The 14,210-nt window shown below is 44.9% G+C and overlaps 1 protein-coding gene across 4 annotated transcripts in view; it reads right to left on the bottom strand.

Annotated features, from left to right (window-relative positions):
- znf592 (zinc finger protein 592) overlaps window positions 1-14,210 on the bottom strand; it is a 197,809-nt gene that overhangs the window by 181,879 nt on the left and 1,720 nt on the right. Inside the window, exon 1 of one of the 4 annotated variants that reach the window (XM_038784205.1) lies at window positions 824-1,108. The exons of the other annotated variants lie outside the window; for them this stretch is intronic. The gene's annotated coding sequence lies outside the window, so the exon portion shown is untranslated. Of the gene's footprint in view, window positions 1-823; window positions 1,109-14,210 lie in introns of those variants that run through there. 4 annotated transcript variants of the gene reach the window in all.

Here is a 14,210-nt window from a genome sequence, read left to right on the forward strand (position 1 = left end):
AAAATCAAAATCAAAAACATATCTGATTATGTTCCTGTGGCATTTAAGTATTTGCATTTATATAGCAACTTTAACACACTAAAACATTCCAAAAGTCCTTTGCACAAGTGTTCGGAAACAAAGTTCAAACAAAGCCACATTGGGAGATATTTGGTCAGATGACCAAAAGCTTGGCCAAGGTTGGGCTTCAAGGAGCGTGTTAAATGGGGAAAAGCAAGGTTTAGGGAGGGGATTCCATTGCTTAGGGTTTAAGCAGCTAAAGGCACAGTCACCAAGCATGCAGCGATTAAGATTCGGGGATCACAAGAGACAAGATTTTGAGAACAAAAAGCTTAGGAGAGTTGTGAGGGCTGAAACAGGTAGAGGATGAGGATATGGAGGGGTTTGAAAACAAGGAAGAACAAACACAGAAATATAAACTGCAACTAGAACATTAAAATGCATTTGCTGTAAAAGCAGAATGGAATCCAGAGATAGCACACTTTGATACAGCTTCTCGGAGACACCTATCCTTGGCTCAACTCCCAATTCCAGAACCAGAAACTTAAACTATGCTAAAAGACCTATTCACCAATCAGACAGAAACGCTAAATTTTTTTCTAGAGCAGTTTTTAGCCACATCATTCAGTAATTATCCCGTGTTTAAACATGGCTTTTTCTTTTTCTTTTAAAAAAAAAGCATCTCCCTGAAGCCACTGGATTGGATTCATTTAAGGCTGCATCGAAGGCAAAGCAAATGGCACATATCTGCCTTCCAGTTCATCAAGCACTTTCCTGTATCACACCAAAGCCTCAGAACATCCAAAGGAAGGTCCATTCATACCCAATTCTTCAACTGTCCAGTGCATAGGATGTGGCTGCAAGAAAGAAAATCTATCATCTCTCTCTCTCTCTCTTCCTTCAGTTCACCCCCAGACAGAGGCACGGTCAGCCAACAATGAGCACCAAGCCCGTTTTGCTCCCGGCCTCTTCCCCACTGCAGTTCACAAAGGAATTGCCATCCTAATTGCTGCCCGCAATCTGCATAATGAATGGAGAGATTCAATCACATTTGTGAATCCGTTGCAAACACAAAAACAATGGTGCAGCACCGCATGGTCCCTACAGAAAGAGGAGGTTCCCCAGAGAGAGCTGCAGGTAGATTGATAACATCAAAAATAGCTTGGGGTGGCGCATCATCGTTGCCTGGTTACTTGAGGTTTGCCAGCTGACATTTGTGAATGTGGAAGAATACAATGCATCAGCATAGTGCAATTTAGTAGGCTTAAAGTTAAAACAAAATGCTACAGCTAATGCTGCAAACAGTTCCCTCTCTTTGTTGATGCAATACACTTGCACAGTTAACCAGCCATCTCGAGAGACAGTGCACATTCAGCTGATACCCTAATTGCCAAGGAACACCTTCTGCTGTAACTTCTATTTAAAGTAGGACTTATCATTACATAATTTCAAACAATATTTCAAATTGAATGCAAAGATTGCAATTTTGCTTCACTTTATTGATATGGCTTTTTTCAAAATGAACCCCACATATGGGTTACCGTGCTTAGGAGGGGCATCAAAATTCGATGAAATCGGGTTACTGCTTCAAAAATGTTTATGTTCCGAGCTCCAACTCTGCCTGCTCCGAGCCCTCTATAGTATAATTTATTCCATACCTTTCTATTTCTTGCTTTTCCCTCTTCTGTTCATACTCTCTCCTGGTTAATGTTCCACTTCTTCTTATTCCTTTACTTCTTGACACTCACAATTGGTCTTCCAGCAGCCCACTCAAATTTCCCCACCCTGGGTCGCAACTTCCAACATGTCACCTATTACTCGGATTCACACTTGCTAGTTCTTAGCCTCAACAAAACTCCGTAAGAAGTCTTACAACACCAGGTTAAAGTCCAACATGTTTGTTTCAAACACTTGCTTTCGGAGCGCTGCTCCTTCCTCATTCACCTGAGGAAGGAGCAGTGCTCTGAAAGCTAGTGTTTGAAACAAACATGTTGGACTTTAACCTGGTGTTGTAAGACTTCTTACTGCGCTCACCCCAGTCCAACGCTCCATGTCTACAAAACTCCTTGATGGGAGCACTGGGTCATGCAAACCTACCTGGATAACCCAACATGTCATGGCACCCCGAAGACCATAATTAACTGACAAATTATCCAAGTGCTTTTCTAAAGTTTAAATGGTTTCAAAAGTGATAAATACAGCAGGTGATGTGTCATGTAAGACCAAGCAAGTCATGGGTTTATTCCTAGTACACATTTGAATCTTTTGAGGCACAATGGAGAGGGGGCCACAGTGGACTTTAGCGCACCCAGATTTAAAAGGAAAATTTCGATTAGAGGCTCCTGCTTTTGATCACCACCCAGAAACTGCTGCTGGAGTCAGAATTTCCTCTGGCTGTGAAAAATAATACAATTGAATATTTCACAAACGTCGCATTGGCTAAGTTTCCAAATGAAGGATGTGCCCGTGTAGTCAGCGCCACTGCAATGATCACCATCAGGAGAGGTGCCAGGGCAATTTCTTACCCATCCCTTCTCCGAAAGGCATCAACTCTCGCCTGGTTACAGTTCCACAATTGCCAGTTGCCATTGTGTATTTCACTAAGCCACCCAACATGCATGAGAACTGACCAGTGCCAGTAATTGACAGGAGGGCCCTGCATCCTTTCTCAACTGATGTCCACATATGCTTACTCTGGGGCAGTGGTCACTAGATAGTGATTGGAAGAATGAAAATAGGTAATTTTTTTGTGTTCTATTTGTTCTTATTCCTTTACTTCCCGAAACTCACAATTGGTCCTCTATCACCACACTCAGATTTCCCTGCCCTGGGTCGCAACTAACTGATACAATTTCAAAGGGGTGCAGCAACAGAGACCCAGGGGTATATATACCAACATCTCTGAATGAAGCAAGTCAAATTCAGAAATCTTTGGCTTTATTAATATAGTCGTGTAGTACAAATAAGCAAGTTATGTTAAACCTTTATAAACCACTGGTTATGCTTCAGTTGGAGTATTGTGATCAGTTCTGGATGCAATATTTAGGAAGGATGTCATAGTCTAGGAGAGGGTGCAAAAGAGATTTACTGGAATGGTATCAAGAAGAGGGAGATCAGTTCGGTGGAGAACTTAAAGATGCTGGTATTTTGTGTGTTAGCCATGGCATAGTAGGTAGCACTTTGTCCGAGTCAGAAGATTTTGGCTTCAAGTCCCCTCTACAGGGCAAACAAATCAAGGCTGACGCTCCTGTGCAGTACTGAGGAAGTGCTGCTCAGTTCAACCTGTGAGATGTGGAATGTATTGCCTGAAAGGGTGGTAGAAACAGATTCAATAATAACATTTACACTTGAAGGGAAAAACATTACAGGATTAAGGAACAGCAGGGGAGAGAGATTAACTGGATAACTACCAAAGAGCCACAGGTACAATAGGCTGAATGGCTTACTTTTGTCGAATGATTTTATCTAATCTGATTTAGTGAAGCTAGGTAAGTATTGGCTAGGACACTGGGAGAACTCCCCTGTTCTTTCACTGATACAATCACAAGGAGCATACTGTACAGCACAGAAACAGGCCACTTGTCCCAACCAGCTCATGCTAGTATTTAAATTCTACTCGAGTCTCCTCTTATCCTTTCTCATCTAATTGTCGTTCTAATGTTATATTCTTTTCTCTCTCATGTACTTACCTAGTTTTCCCTTAAATGCATTCATATTATTAGAGCTCAGTCCTAGTTTTCTTGCTTTTGGTAGGACTTACCAATTATTCTGGCAAATCTTTCAGAGGGTAGTGAATCTGTAGAATTCTTTACTGCAGGGGTTTAGAGGCTGGACCTTAAGTATGTTCAAAGCTGATGTGGACAGATTTTTAATCAGTAACAGAATCGAGGATTAGGAGGATAAGGCGGGAAAGTGGAGTTGAGGTTCGTCACATCAGATCAGCCACGAATGGTGGAGCAGACTCAATGGGCCTAATGGGCTACTTTTGCTCCAACGACTTATGGTCTATCTAGGGTGTTGTTAAATGTAGGGGGCATGATTAAGAGGTTTGCAAAGCTAGTTATAGGGATGACAGTGAGGGAGAAAGCCAGAGTGCAGGGATATTACAATGGACTGATCAGATGGGCAGAGAAGTTGCAAATAGAATTCAACCCAGAGAAGTATGAGAACATGTTTTTGGGGAAGACAAACAAGCCTAGGGAAGGCACAATAAATAATATATTGAGAAGTGTAGAGGAAAAGAAGAATCCTGCAGTGCATGCTCACAGGTTTCTGAAGATGGCAGGGCAGTATGGTATAGTTAAAAACCCATAGCAGGTACTTTCCTTTACTAGCCACACCTGGAGTATTGTGTTCAGTTTTGGTCTCCTTACTTGAGAAAGGACGCACTGGCACTGGAGGGTGTGCAGAGGAGATTCACTAGGTTAATCCCAGAGCTGAAGGGGTTGGATTACGAGGAGAGGTTGAGTAGACTGGGACTGTACTCGTTGGAATTTAGAAGGATGAGGAGGGATCTTATAGAAACATTTAAAATTATGAAGGGAATAGATAGGATAGATGCGGGCATGTTGTTTCCACTGGCGGGTGAAAGCAGAACTAGGGGGCATAGCCTCACATAAGGGGAAGTAGATTTAGGACTGCGTTTAGGAGGAACTTCTTCACCCAAAGGGTTGTGAATCTATGGAATTCCTTGCCCAGTGAAGCAGTTGAGGCTCCTTCATTAAATTTTTTTAAGGTAAAGGTAGATAGTTTTTTGAAGAATAAAGGGTTATGGTGTTCGGGCCAGAAAGTGGAGCTGAGTCCACAAAAGATCAGCCATGATCTAATTGAATGGCGGAGCAGGCTCGAGGGGCCAGATGGCCTACTCCTGCTCCTAGTTCTTATGTTCTTATTAATACACAAGAGCAGGAAGATTGTGTTGGATCTGTATAACACTGAAGTTACGCCACATCTAGTGCACTGGATACAATTCTGGTCACTGCACTACAGAAGTGATGCACCAGAGAGGGTACAGGGTAGAGTTAAGAGGACTTTGCCTGGACTGGAGAATTTTAGCTATGAGGAATGCTTGCGCAGGCTGGGGGTTTTTGGAACAGATCAGCTGGGAGGAGACGAAATAATATGGGACCTAGATGGAGCAGATTGGAAGGACCCAATTCCCTTAGCAGAGAGGTCACTAACCAGGTGGCACATATTTAATTAAACTGGGTTTAAAGCAGAATTTTTTTTTCACCCAGAGGGTGGTGGAGATCTGGCACTCCGCCTGAAAGGAGGTAATGGCTTCTCAAAACCCTCACTGCATTTGAAAAATATGCACTTGAGGTTCTGTAACCGACAAGGCTACGGACCAAGCTGGAAAGTGGGATTCGGCTGGATAACTTTTTTTCAGTCAGCAGTGACACGATGGCTCAAATGCCCACCTTTGGTGCTGTACATTTTCGCAAAGCCGTAGTCAATCCTCCCTTCACTGACAGCGGGGCAGAAGGGCCAATGGCAATAACCTGATCACTTCTCCAGTCAGGTTACAAGGGATGAAACCTGGGATTTTCCTGACCTGTATGATTCATCTACTCACTGTATTGAGAGAGAAGGGGGGGGTTGTCAAAGTAGTCATCATGTTAATTATAACCATGATGTGGAGATGCCGGCGTTGGACTGGGGTGAGCACAGTAAGAAGTCTTACAACACCAGGTTAAAGTCCAACAGGTTTGTTTCAAACACGAGCTTTCGGAGCACGGCTCCTTCTTCACCTGAAGAAGGAGCCGTGCTCCGAAAGCTCGTGTTTGAAACAAACCTGTTGGACTTTAACCTGGTGTTGTAAGACTTCTTACTATGTTAATTATAAGGCAGCACAAGTGATTAGCACTGTGGCTTCACAGCGTCAGGGTCCAGGTTCGATTCCCCGCTGGGTCACTGCCTGTGTGGAGTCTGCACGTTCGCCCCGTGTCTGCGTGCGTTTCCTCCGGGTGCTCCGGTTTCCTCCCACATCCAAAGACGTGCAGGTTAGGTGGATTGGCCATGACAAATTGCCTCTTAGTGCCCAAAAAGGTTTGTGGGGGGGTGGGGGGGGGTGATTGGGTTACGGGGATAGAGTGGAGGTGGGGCTTGGGTGGGTCGGTGCGGGCTCAATCGCCCGAATGGCCTCCTTTTGCACTGTATGTTCTATTTTCCTATTCACATCTTCACTCGCCAACTCTGAATATTAATTCTGATGTTACGCTGCAGCGTGTTTCACGTTGTGCTGCTCATTGCTCTGCGCTCTTTAGACAACCATTCCTACATGCTCACTAGTTAAAAATTGACCTTTCAACCCACAAACCTCCTACACACTACTGGAGAGAATAATGCTAACCGCAAAATTCCTCCGAGACTAATAACTTGACTGATTGGTCAGTGAGTAAATCTCGTGATATGCCAGTTGTTGGTGTGTCAACTTGGCTCACTCAGCAACACTCTCTGCTCTCAGCCAAGGATTTGTGGGTTCAAACCTCATCGACACATCTAGGCAGAGTTGAAGGATTACTGCACGGTTTTGAAAGTGCCATCTTTTGGATAAAAAGTTAATCTGTCCGAACAAGTGGATGTAGAAGGTCTCAAGATTTTCCTGGTTTCTTTGCTGACATTCCTCATTTAATCAACACCACCCAAACAAGATTCTCTGGTCGGTTGTCTCATCTGCTGCTTGCTGACAAAATAATTGCAACTGAACTTCAAAGACTTTCCATTTATGCAGTTCCTTTCACAACCTCAGACTGTCTCACAGACAATGAGTCGTAATGCCTCGGCTATCTCTTCCCTAGATTATTTTTGAATATATGCACGGTCCAGTTGGATCAGGAGCCTTGTCCCCAGGGTTTTCTTAGCTTAGTCAATACATTGACGTTTTTAAAAAAAAATTCCAATGAAGGAGCAATTTAGCGTGGCTAATCCACCTACCCTGCATATCTTTGGGTTGTGGGGGCGAGACCCATGCAGACACTGGGAGAATGAGAAAACTCCACACGGACAGTGACCTGGGACCGGGATAGAACCCGGGTCCTCAGTACCTTGAGGCAGCAGTGCTAACCACTGCGCCACCATGCTGCCCATCGACTTTTTAAAAAAAACTTTAAATGTACTGATCCCATTACTCAGACCACCTTTCACTGTTATATCCACCTGTTCTATCTCCCTTGTAAACAGCAAAGCAAAACAATTATTGATATTGTCCTGTTTCTATCTTTATGATCCTATTCCCATCACCGCCTTCCTTTTATTGAACTGCTTGTATTTGCTGTTTCAATTTCTGTTCCTCGGCAATTTCATTGTTCCACTTTGCCTTTCTAATTTTTTTTTACCTCTCCCAATCTCTCCACATTCTCTCTCATCGTGCACTCAATGTTTGTCTCTTTCTTAACCTTTAATTGTTCCTTTATGTCTTTGTTCAGCCATGGGGTCCCACTAGTATTTAGCCTTTCCTTTTAGTGGGATATATTTTACCTGCACTCTGAACACTGTTTTATATGTTTCCCACTGTTCTTTTACATCGTTATTTGCCAATATAGTTGCCCATCTTATTCCACCCCCCAAGTTCGATCCTCAGCCCCCTCGATATCAACTTTTCTCCAATCTATTAACTTGGATTTTGATGTACTTATGCCCTTTGCTCTGTCATCTTAAAGCATATGAAACGATCACTAATATAAGGACATACGAACTAGGAGCAGGAGTAGGCCATCTGGCCCCTCGAGCCTGCTCCGCCATTCAATGAGATCATGGCTGATCTTTTGTGGACTCAGCTCCACTTTCCGGCCCGAACACCATAACCCTTAATCCCTATAATCTATTGGACCTGTTCCAGTTTATTCCCCATTACTGTATCAAATAGCGAATCTTCCCTTACATTTAAAGGTTAGAGAGTCCAGCACATGTGGCAAGAACACCATTCTCTTTACCCACATCTTCTATCCAAGATTATCATAGATTATCATAGAATTTACAGTGCAGAAGGAGGCCATTCGGCCCATAGAGTCTGCACCGGCTCTTGGAAAGAGTACCCTATCCAAGGTCAACACCTCCACCCGCTCCCCATAACCCCACTCAACACTAAGGGCAATTTTGGACACTAAGGGCAATTTAGCATGTCCAATCCACCTAACCTGCACATCTTTGGACTGTGGGAGGAAACCGGAGCACCCGGAGGAAACCCACGCACACACGTGGAGAACGTGCAGACTCCGCACAGACAGTGACCCAAGCCGGAATCGAACCTGGGACCCTGGAGCTGTGAAGCAATTGTGCTAACCACAATGCCAGTTGACCCCCCCCCCCCCAATGATTGTTTTTTTTTAAACTCAATTCTCTTAATTTATCTGCATATTTCTTTCTCCTCCCCTGACACTATATGGTAATCTGTAGATTACACCTATTAGTGATTAATCCTTTATTGTATTTTTCATATATTCATATGGATTCTGTTTGTGCCTTGCTGATGCCGGTTGCCCTTTTCTCTACTGCCATCATGTTATCCTGATTAAGTAAATTATGAGAAACTATTGTCAGTCAGAGCTATTTCAATTCCGTGCAGAATGAAAATCTTCCATGGCAGGAGCAAAATCCCATAAGATTCATCGCGTGACTGGCATCAAAGCATTTTTACGCGGTTAAATCCTGAGTAATTGCTCCATAAACTGGAGGCAAAAATGCATCAAACATCAGCTAACCGTGCTAACCACCAGCAGCCAGGGTTGAGAGCTAACCTTTTACACCCAGCCTAGAAAGTGATAAACTGGGAGCTCTGACATAGCCTGTAAATTGCACATGAATATAACAAGACATCCCAGCACAATAAACAAACGCAGCTCAACCTCAGGAACGTCATGGGGGCAGAGTATAGGGACCCCCGTGAATCAATAATCTTTATTGTCACAAGTAGGCTTACTTTAACACTGCAATGAAGTTACTGTGAAAAGCCCCTAGTGGCCACAATCCGCCGCCTGTTCGGGTACACAGAGGGAGAATTCAAAATGTCCAAATTACTTAACAGCATGTCTTTCGGGAATTGTGGGAGGAAACCAGAACCTCCGGAGGAAACCTACGCAGAGACAGGGAGAACGTGTACCCCGCACAGACAGTGACCCAAGCCGGGAATCGAACCTGGGACCCTGGCGCTGTGAAGCCACAGTGCTAACTACTGTGAAGCCACCATGCCACCCGTACCGTGCCCGCCTCAACAGAGGAGGGATGTTTTGACAAATCCCAAGGGGAGGGAGGGAGAGGCAGAGGGAGGGAGGGAGAGGCAGATGGAGAGAGGGAGAGGCAGATGGAGGGAGGGAGAGGCAGAGGGAGGGACAAGCAGAGTGAGGGAGGGACAGGCAGAGTGAGGGAGGGAGAGGCAGAGGGAGGGAGGGAGAGGCAGAGGGAAGGAGGGAGAGGCAGAGGGAGGGAGGGAGAGGCAGAGGGAGGGAGGGAGAGGCAGAGGGAGGGAGGGAGAGGCAGAGGGAGGGAGGGAGAGGCAGAGGGAGGGAGGGAGAGGCAGAGGGAGGGAGGGAGAGGCAGAGGGAGGGAGAGAGGCAGAGGGAAGGGAGAGGCAGAGGGAGGGGAGAGGCAGGGGAGGGAGGGAGGGAAGGCAGTGGGAGGGAGGGAGGGAAGGCAGTGGGAGGGAGGGAGGGAAGGCAGTGGGAGGGAGGGAGGGAAGGCAGAGGGAGGGAGGGAGGGAAGGCAGAGGGAGGGAGGGAGAGGCAGAGGGAGGGAGGGAGAGGCAGAGGGAGGAGAGGGCAGAGGGAGGGAGAGGCGGAGGGAGGGAGAGGCAGAGGGAGGGAGAGCCAGAGGAGGGAGGGAGTGAGAGGCGGAGGGAGGGAGAGGCAGAGGGAGGGAGAGGCAGAGGGAGGGAGAGCCAGAGGGAGGGAGAGCCAGAGGGAGGGAGAGGCAGAGGGAGGGAGAGGCCAGAGGGAGGGAGAGGGGAGGGAGAGGAAGAGGGAGGGAGAGGCAGAGGGAGGGAGAGGCAGAGGGAGGGAGGAGGCAGAGGGAGGGAGAGGCAGAGGGAGGGAGAGGCAGAGGGAGGAGGGAGAGGCAGAGGGAGGGAGAGGAGAGGCAGAGGCAGAGGGAGGGAGAGGAGAGGCAGAGGGAGGGAGGGAGGGAGAGGCAGAGGGGGGGAGAGGCAGAGGGAGAGGGAGAGGCAGAGGGAGGGAGGGAGGGAGAGGCGGGAGGGAGGGAGGTGGGGGGGGGGGGGGAGTTGAGCTGAGCTGACTTCTGCTTTTGGTTTCAGGTTTGAGGAGAAAGCTGGGAGTGTTTGTGTGTTTTGCAAAAAGCTGCAAGAATAAACCAGAGAACTGGTCTGTTGATGTCTGAAAATCTAAAGACTACAAGTATATTGAATGTCACCTCACGTCTGTTGTTAAAGGTGAAGTCTTTTGGAGGTTTGAAGGAACATTTTGAGGGATTATTTAGTGTTGTATTATTTTCGGGTTATCTTTGAAGTAAGGGGTGGTAAGTGATCCAATGTTTATTTAAAAGTTAAGTTGAATTTATGGAATAAACATTGTTTTGTGTTTAAAAACCCACGTGTCCATAATTGTAATACCACACCTGGAGAACAAGCCGTGGGCTTCAAAAGCAACAATCCATTAAAGGGGGAGGTTGGTTGAACTCCATGATACATTTTGGGGTTCTGGAAAGACCGCTCCAATAACAATTGGGGGCTCGAAGGGGATAAAAGTCTATCTATTGGATTGGCTTTTGTGAACTTAAAGACAGTGAAGGATTGTTGCTTTTCCGGTGTGGTATTTTAGTTTAAGTGGGGAGAGTGTTGTGAACAATGGCTCTTTCGGAGGCTCAGATGTTTTTGGGGGTGGACACGGTAACACATGATACCTTACTTTCAGAGACTAAAAACAGATTGTTAGGTTTGACAAAAGCATTGCAGTTAACACTGCCTAGCAAAATACGAAAAGATGAGGTAATTAACGCGGTATCTGCGCATTTACGTTTGCCTGTGATACATTCTGAGTCATTAGATATGGCAAAGTTCCAGTTGCAGGTTAAGCAATTTGAACATGAAAAAGAATTAAAGCAACTTGAACATGAAAAAGAATTAAAGCGGCTTGAATATGCAATGAAAGAAAAAGAACGAGATAGAGATAGAGAGGAAAAAGAAATGGAGAGAGAAGAAAGAAACAAAGATAGAGAGGAAAGGGAAAAAGAGAGAGAGTTTGAACTTCGGAAAATGTCTCTGAAACATGAAAATCAGTTCAAATTGGCAGACACAAATGGACACGTACAGTTGGAGGAGATGGATGAGGATAATGAGACAGAGTGCCATAGTCGAAGACATGGTGGGGATCTATTTAAATATGTCCAAGCATTGCCAAGGTTTGACGAGAAGGAGGTAGAAGGCTTTTTCATTTCATTTGAAAAGTAGCTAAACAACTGCAATGGCCACAGGTCATGTGGGTATTATCATAGATATCATAGAATTTGCAGTGCAGAAGGAGGCCATTCGGCCCATCGAGTCTGCACCGGCTCTTGGAAAGAGCACCCTACCGAAGGTCAACATCTCCACCTTATCCCCATAACCCAGTAACCCCACCCAACACTAAGGGCAATTTTGGACACTAAGGGCAATTTATCATGGCCACTCCACCTAACCTGCACATCTTTGGACTGTGGGAGGAAACCGGAGCACCCGGAGGAAACCCACGCACACACGGGGAGGATGTGCAGACTTCACACAGACAGTGACCCAAGATGGAATCGAACCTGGGACCCTGGAGCTGTGAAGCAATTGTGCTATCCACAAGGCTACCGTGCTGCCCACAAGGCTACCGTGCCGCCCCCACAAGGCTACCGTGGGGGTTTGAATTACTGATTCAAACAAAGCTGGTAGGTAGGGCTAGTGAAGTGTTTCCATCACTACCGGAGGAGGTATCTAGAACGTATGAGGAGGTGAAGAAATCCATCTTAAGTGTACATGAGCTAGTGCCTGAAGCTTACAAAGTTTTAGAAATTTAAGGAAAAAATTTGGTCAAACATACATGGAGTTTGAAAGGCTCAAACAGAGTAATTTTGATAGGTGGATAAGGGCTTTGAAAATAGACCAAACGTATGAAGCTCTCAGAGAAATTATACTTTTGGAGGAGTTTAAAAATCCAATTCCTGATGTAGTGAGAACTCATGTGGAAGAACAGAGGGTTAGAACTGCGAGATTAGTAGCAGAAATGGCAGATGATTATGACTTAGTTCATAAATCAAAGATTGGTTTCCGATATCAGTTTCGGCCGGTCCCCAGAAACTGGGGGCATGAGAAATACTCGAGTGGTAAAGGTAAAGGTGATCTGATGGGAGACAATAAAGAGAGTGTACCTCAGATTAAAAAAGAAATCCAGGAGGGTGGAAGAGACATGAAAAGTTTCAAATGTTTTCACTGTAATAAACTAGGCCATGTAAAGGCTGATGTGGTAAAACAGGATAAAATGGTGGGATTTGTTAGAGTGGTAAAGGAAAGCCCAAGGGAACGAAGGAGGTGCAAACGATTGTACAGCCTGTTCCAGAAGTAATTGTTAAGATGGTGCCAGATGTCTTCAAAGAATTTACTTGTGTGGGTAAAGTTTACTCATGTGTATCAGGAGGCGCAGGTAAATAAGTCACAATTTTAAAAGATACCGGGCTAGTCAATCTTTAACGGTAAGAAGTGAGGAATGATGTAGTTTGGAAAGAATGTAGCCAGAAAAGGTGATGATATGTGGAATTCAGGGTGAGAGGAGTAGCGTTCCATTATATAAGGTACGGTTGGAAAGTCCAGTGAAGAGTGGTGAAGTGGTAGTAGGAGTAATAGATAAACTATCTTGTCCAGAAATACAGTTTATCTTGGGTAATGATACAGCTGGATCGCAGGTGGGAGTGATGCCTACTGTGGTTGATAAGCCAGTGGAAAATCAGACAACTGAAGTGTTGAAGGACGAATATCCTGGGATATTTCCAGATTGTGTAGTAACAAGATCGCAAAGTCACAGGTTAAGACAAGAGGAGAAATCAGAGTGAAGATGAAGTTGAAGTGCAATTATCAGAAACGATTTTTTTTTTTTTAAATTTAGATTACCCAGTTATTTTTTCCAATTAAGGGGCAATTTAGCATGGCCAATCCACCTACTCTGCACATTTTTGGGTTGTGGGGGCGAAACCCACGCAGGCACGGGGAGAATGTGCAAACTCCACACCGACAGTGACCCAGAGCCGGGATCGAACCTGGGACCTCAGCACCGTGAGGCGGTTGTGCTAACCACTAGGCCACCGTGCTGCCCTTCAGAAACGATTTTTGATCAGATGGTTGAAAAAGAAGAACAGGTGTAGGATGAGGCGGATATTTTTAGTTCAGGAAAATTGGCGGAGTTACAACAGAAAGATGTAGAAATAAAACGGATATATCAGAAAGCATATACGGAAGAGGAATCTGAGAGTATACCACAGTGTTATTACCGTAAAAGTGATGCCTTGATGAGAAAACGGGGACCTGTACTATGCAGGCGGATGAAAAGTGGGCAGAAGTTCATCAAGCAGTATTGCCGGTAGGGTACAGAAAGGAGGTGTTGCAAGTTGCACATGAGGTACCAGTGGGAGGTCATTTGGGAATAAGGAAAACTCAAGCTAAAATCCAGAAACATTTTTATTGGCCTGGACTACATAAAGATGTAGTTAAATTTTGTCAATCATGTCACACATGTCAAGTGATAGGGAAACCTCAAGCAGTAATAAAACCAGCGCCCTTAATACCCATTCCAGCATTTGAGGAACCTTTTACGAGGGTCCTAATCGATTGTGTAGGACAGCTTCTGAAAACAAAACGTGGGAATCAATATCTTTTTGACGATAATGGATGTGTCTACTAGGTTTCCAGAGGCCATTCCAGTACGTAATATTACAGCTAAAAGGATTATGGAGGAGTTATTTAAATTCTTTACTAGATATGGACTACCCACGGAAATTCAATTGGATCAAGGATCGAATTTTATTTCAAAGTTATTCAAAGAAGTTATTGTTAGTTTAGGAATAAAACAATTTAAATCAAATGCGTACCATCCATAATCGCACGGAGCGTCAGAAAGGTGGCATCAGACATTAAAGACATTGTTGAGGGCGTATTGTCAAGATTATCCAGAGGATTGGGATAAAGGAATCCCATTGGTATTGTTTGCAATTAGGGATGCACCTAATGAATCTATCAAATTTAATCCTTT

This window comes from Scyliorhinus canicula, chromosome 24 (genome assembly GCF_902713615.1).
Source record: "Scyliorhinus canicula chromosome 24, sScyCan1.1, whole genome shotgun sequence".
Lineage (NCBI taxonomy): Eukaryota > Metazoa > Chordata > Chondrichthyes > Carcharhiniformes > Scyliorhinidae > Scyliorhinus > Scyliorhinus canicula.